Genomic DNA, 6,232 nt, shown 5'->3' with positions numbered 1-6,232 from the left:
GTGTTATACATGTTCACATAACCCATTTCTCTTTCAGATACGCCATAAACATACCAGTACTGTTTGCCTTGCACACTCCTTCTCCAAACCGGAAGTCCTGGTTGGGGCCTGCGATGGGTTCATGAGGCACCAGGTAATATTAGAAACTTTGCATGCTTTGTACATTTGATTTGTTAACTTTAATTGGTTTCGTCAAAGTAAAAGGAAGTCCACAAATTTGACATGTTGGATAATTATGAATTTTTGTGAGGAAACGAGCAAGATCACTGTCAAAGCTCTCAATATTATGTAAACAAGACTATTCTGCCAGATATACTTGTATATCAAAGTTGTTATATCAGGGGTAGATCTTTATACCTTCATACTATACCTTCAAAATCATGGAACAGAGTTTACAGATCGAGGATCAGAATTAAGAAGAATTTTCCAGGTTCGAACACCACTTTGCAGGGCAAACATTTCATGTCACCGACAACTTGGTTTTTCGTCCACACCGTGTAGCACCCTCAGGTGATCGTGTTTGGTTAACCCGAGTCATGCCTGGCAATGGCAATTTCAAGGTCAAGGTCACAACAGATCGTTCTGAGTGAGTGTGTGAGTTTAGTTTTACGCCGCTTTTAGCAATATTCCAGCAATATCACGGCGGGGGACACCAGAAATTGGCTTCTCACATTGTACCCATGTGGGGAATCGAACCCGGGTCTTCGGCGTGGCGAGCCAACGCTTTAACCACTAGGCTACCCTACCGCCCCAGGTCGTTCTGAAGGTGTCTTTAACTCGAGGCTGTTTTGACGTATATTGCGTCATTCCACAGCCCCCTTGGGGAGGGAATCTTTCAACATTGATTTATGTGTGTGGTCGCGTTAAAGAAGCTTCTATAGATGGTGATGAATGAAGTAAGTACAAGCATGTTACATGCCATTCAGGTGTGGTACACGGTATGCTACAGAAGGTATGATATATAACGTACCTATGTAGTCCCATTGAAGGTGTGGTACATAACGTACCTATGTTGTCCGAATGAAGGTGTGGTACATGACGTACTTGTGTTGTGGTATTGAAGGTGTGGTACATGACGTACCTGTGTTGTTCTTTTGAAGGTGTGGTATATGACGTACCTGTGTTGTGGTATTGAAGGTGTGATAAATGACGTACCTGTGTTGTCATATTGAATGTGTAGTATATGACGTACCTGTGTTGTCCTGTTGAGGGCGTGGTATACGACATACCTGTGTTGTCCTGTCAAAGGTGTGGTACATGACATATTGGCAATGACGTATTTCAACTGCAAGATGACATACGCTCGTTGTCCTTCAGAAGGTGTGGTACAAAGAGGCTGCAGGTCGGCTGCTTGGAGAGGTTTTGAACGGTAATCAGACGTGGTCCTGTCTGACATTGAAAGACGGCGTGGTGACATCAGAGGCGTGTTTGAAAGGACAGAAGCGACAACAGTGGCAATACACCCCGGTATGTGCAAGAACTACAACTACATCACAATAATAAAGCTGAACTAAGACGAATTTCCCCATCGGTGGATGATTGTAGATTAACGCCGCCCTGAGCAATATTGCAGACACATCTAGACAGGAGACGACATTACACTCCTTCAGTCAGTGTCACCATCATTACACGTGAACATACTGAGAGTGCAGTCATCAAATTTGTGGTATGAGGCTTATATAGCAGTATGCTTTACCTCCGTAGCTTGCTGTATGTGTTGTTTTCCGATAGTGACTCCAGGAATAACACGTTGTCTGTTTGTTTTGTGCAGGCGATGACGATACGACAGGTTGCAGTGGACAAGTGTATCAGTTTGGAGGACGGGAATAGACTCTCCTTACATACATGCACACAAGGAACGTCTCAAATCTGGGAAATGAAGACGTTTCTACACTAAGCATTTGGAAAGTAACGTTGTAGACAAAGTGTAATCCTAAACATAACATATGTTATATCTTTAGACCCTCAACAAGACAATCGAATATCGAACATGTAAACTATTGAAGCCTATGAAAAGAATTACATCCACCCGACAAATCTACGCTTGGAGTATTGGTGCATGGTCTAAAACATATTCATACACGCTCGCATATTCCAAGAAGTTTATGTGCAAATAGTCACAAGGTATTGTCCATCAATTACGTAGTTCAGAAAGTACACCAGGTGTGATAGGTGAGTTAAGCCATGGGAGAGTTACGTCATCTACTTTGACACATGGACATAGGTGTTCCTGCTTCCAGTGAATAAGTTACTGAGCTGAGACTACACCAATGATAAAAGTGACTATTACTGCAAGTTCGTGTACACTGAAAGCGGAATATAGGTGGGGTGTAAAACAATATTCACACGCACTGAATGACGATTAGGTCCATCTCCATCTACACTTGTTCACACATACTCATCATCAAACGTTATTTCCAACTACACTTGTTCACACATACTCAACATCAAACGTTATCTCCAACTACACTTTTCAAACATACTCAACATCAAACGTTATTTCCATCTACACTTGTTCACATATACTCAACATCAAACGTTATCTCCAACTACACTTGTTCACACATACTCAACATCAAACGTTATCTCCAACTACACTTGTTCAAACATACTCAACATCAAACGTTATCTCCAACTACACTTGTTCACACATACTCAACATCAAACGTTATCTCCAACTACACTTGTTCACATATACTCAACATCAAACGTTATCTCCAACTACACTTGTTCACATATACTCAACATCAACGTTACACTTGTTCATATACTCAACATCAACGTTATCTCCACTTGTTATCTCCAACTACACTTGTTCACACATACTCAACATCAAACGTTATCTCCAACTACACTTGTTCACATATACTCAACATCAAACGTTATCTCCAACTACACTTGTTTACACATACTCAACATCAAACGTTATATCCAACTACACTTGTTCACACATACTCAACATCAAACGTTATCTCCAACTACACTTGTTCACATATACTCAACATCAAACGTTATCTCCAACTACACTTGTTTACACATACTCAACATCAAACGTTATCTCCAACTACACTTGTTCACATATACTCAACATCAAACGTTATCTCCAACTACACTTGTTCACATATACTCAACATCAAACGTTATCTCCAACTACACTTGTTCACATATACTCAACATCAAACGTTATCTCCAACTACACTTGTTCACATATACTCAACATCAAACGTTATCTCCAACTACACTTGTTCAAACATACTCAACATCAAACGTTATCTCCAACTACACTTGTTCACACACACTCAACATCAAACGTTATTTCCAACTACACTTGTTCACATATACTCAACATCAAACGTTATTTCCAACTACACTTGTTCACATATACTCAACATCAAACGTTATCTCCAACTACACTTGTTTACACATACTCAACATCAAACGCTACTCTGATGATATCATTTCCAGGGGCGGATACAGCTTTTTGAGGTGTGGTGGTGGTAGTTGGGGGTGTGGTGTTGTTGGTGGTGGTGGGTTTACACAGTTCAGAAAGGGGGGCGGGGGGTGGTGCACAGTTCATTTTCACCCGCTTTCACGAGAGCTTCAATGGGTGCGCACCCCTGCACCCCCCTCTGGATCCGCCTATGCTGTCAATGACAATAGAGTATGTATTGTAGCTATGACGATATGGGTTATATTGCTTTACCAACTGTTCAGCATTCTAACTGTAAATACAACAAACTATGCATCATACAGTCTAACCTGAGATATAGGTGACCTTCAAACTGCTAATTGGATCAAACAAACAGATGTATCACAACAACTGGCAGAAGGGACACACTGTGTTCTGGGCTGCATTTGATTGTGAATATTTGGAATTTCTAAATAATATATACAAATCTTTCGAAAGCACATTGAATTTATCTTCATCCCATCTAGGCACCGCGCCACTTAAAATATTAAAAATGCCCAAACAGAATAGTTGTGCCACAATATACTTTTAACAGCATCCCACTATTATGAGACCATGGTCACAGTGACTACTGTACCGATTTTGTTATTTGTTTCAGGCGATTTTTGGTCGACGTCTGAATCTCAGGACAAACCTCTTTCACAGGAGTGATAATGGGCACACCTGAAGTGGAAATATGCCATGTTAAAGTTTCAGAAAACTTCAATGTATTGACATGAAAGTCTGACAATTAGCCAGCTATCTATCTTATACTTAATAAAATTGGTCTTATGATTAAGTACGGAAGTATAACTGAAATAGGAGAAGAGCTTCCTACATGAATCTGCCCATGAGCTTATCTATGACCCAAGGTGAATAATTCGAGCTTGCTGGGTCAAAGACTTTCTCACGTTCAAACATTTATAAAGGCTTCGTAAAAACGTCTAAAACAAGACCTTTGCACACTTACATCACAGACGAATAATCTAGTGTTGTTATAACTCCAAAACATACGAGTTTTGAAATGAGTTAACAATCTGATATCTTCAAGTGAACATTTGAGATTGAAAAAAACCGGACCCTTTTCATACCCCCCCCCCTTAGGAAGCGACCGCGAATCATTGTTGATGAGGCACAAGGATACATTAAAAAAAACACCTTTTCATGAACCAGTGCTGCCGTCCTAGGTTTGCGAGTACTGGATTGTGATGTCTGAAGGCGAGCCAGCTGAAGTTCGTCTAAACACACAGTGCTGCAAGCGAGACATCTACACGGGGAAGGCAAGGGGTCTACAAACATTCTTGACAAAAAATGATACTTTTGATGTTAACAGATTATCATTACGTAAATCTCATCCCAACTTTGCCTCAAGATATGGCACATTGCGGTGCACTCTTCGCGGGATCGTACTTTCTTGAATTCTATGTCTAGTGGCTACGTGCGTAATCATGCACTTGACGTTCACCAGGAACACGTTAGTTCTGAACAATGATTGCTCCTTATGGAAACAGTATATCCGTTATGTATGGGGCACAAGTCCTCATACAAGACTACCATGTTCTTAAACAACACTCACTGGAATAACTCGGTGAGCTTACTGCTAACCCGCTCAAGAATATCTTGGTTTTGATGAATATGCTTCATCCTGAAGATCAAACCGAGAGTGTCAACACGGAAACTAAGAACTCGATCAGGTCCAAGGCCAAACACTTAATGAACGTTCATACAGTTTGATCTTTACTCTATGAAAGTTCATATTCTAGTTTTAATTGCATTTTGATAGATGTTTTCAATACCACCTCTATCTTCTGAAAACATGTCAGTGAAGGCCATCTCTAGTACTGTGTGAGTACAATGGCCATATCCAGTACTGTGTGAGTACAATGGTCATCTCCAGTTACTGCCTGTGTACAATGACAATCTCCAATACTGTGTGAGTACAATGACCATCTCCAGTACTGTGTGAGTACAATGGCCATTTCCAGTACTGTGTGAGTACAATGGCCATCTCCAGTACTTGTCAGTACAATGACCATCTCCAGTACTGTGTGAGTACAATGACCATCTCCAATACTGTGTGAGTACAATTGCCATCTCCAGTACTGTGTGAGTACAATGACCATCTCCAGTACTTGTGAGTACAATGGCCATCTCCGGTACTTTGTGAGTACAATGACCATCTCCAGTACTGTGTGAATACAATGACCACCTCCAGTACTTGTCAGTACAATGGTCATCTCCAGTACTGTGTGAGTACAATGGCTATCTCCAGTACTGTGTGAGTACAATGGCCATCTCCAGTACTGTGTGAGTACAATGACCATCTCCAGTACTGTGTGAGTACAATGGCCATCTCCAGTACTTGTCAGTACAATGACCATCTCCAGTATGGCCATAACGTTCGAGGTTATATACAGATACCGTAGATAGAGCGTACGTCCGAGGTTATATACAGATACCGTAGATAGAGTGTACGTCCGAGGTTATATACAGATACCGTAGATAGAGCGTACGTCCGAGGTTATATACAGATACCGTAGATAGAGTGTACGTCCGAGGTTATATACAGGATACAGTAGATAGAGCGTACGTCTCAGGTTACATACAGGATACAGTAGATAAAGTGTACGTCGGAGGTTATATACAGGATACAGTAAATAGAGTGTACGTCCGAGGTTATATCCGGGATACAGTAGATAGAGTGTACGTCGGAGGTTATATACAGATACAGTAGATAGTGTACGTCCCAGGTTATATACATGATACAGTAGATAGAGCGTACGT

General features: G+C 41.0%; 1 long non-coding RNA gene across 1 annotated transcript; it reads left to right on the top strand.

The window, feature by feature from the left end:
• Positions 1-43: 43 nt before the first annotated feature.
• Positions 44-4,910, top strand: LOC124256037. The gene is made up of 4 exons (XR_006892807.1): positions 44-133; positions 1,318-1,467; positions 1,772-1,916; positions 4,068-4,910. It is a non-coding gene; the product is annotated as an uncharacterized LOC124256037 (long non-coding RNA).
• The last annotated feature ends 1,322 nt before the right edge of the window (positions 4,911-6,232 follow it).

Source organism: Haliotis rubra, unplaced genomic scaffold, assembly GCF_003918875.1.
Source record: "Haliotis rubra isolate DU_JTF1 unplaced genomic scaffold, ASM391887v1 Scf615, whole genome shotgun sequence".
Lineage (NCBI taxonomy): Eukaryota > Metazoa > Mollusca > Gastropoda > Lepetellida > Haliotidae > Haliotis > Haliotis rubra.
The sequence above is the reverse complement of the archived record's forward strand: the minus strand, read 5'-3'. Positions and strand labels throughout refer to the sequence as shown.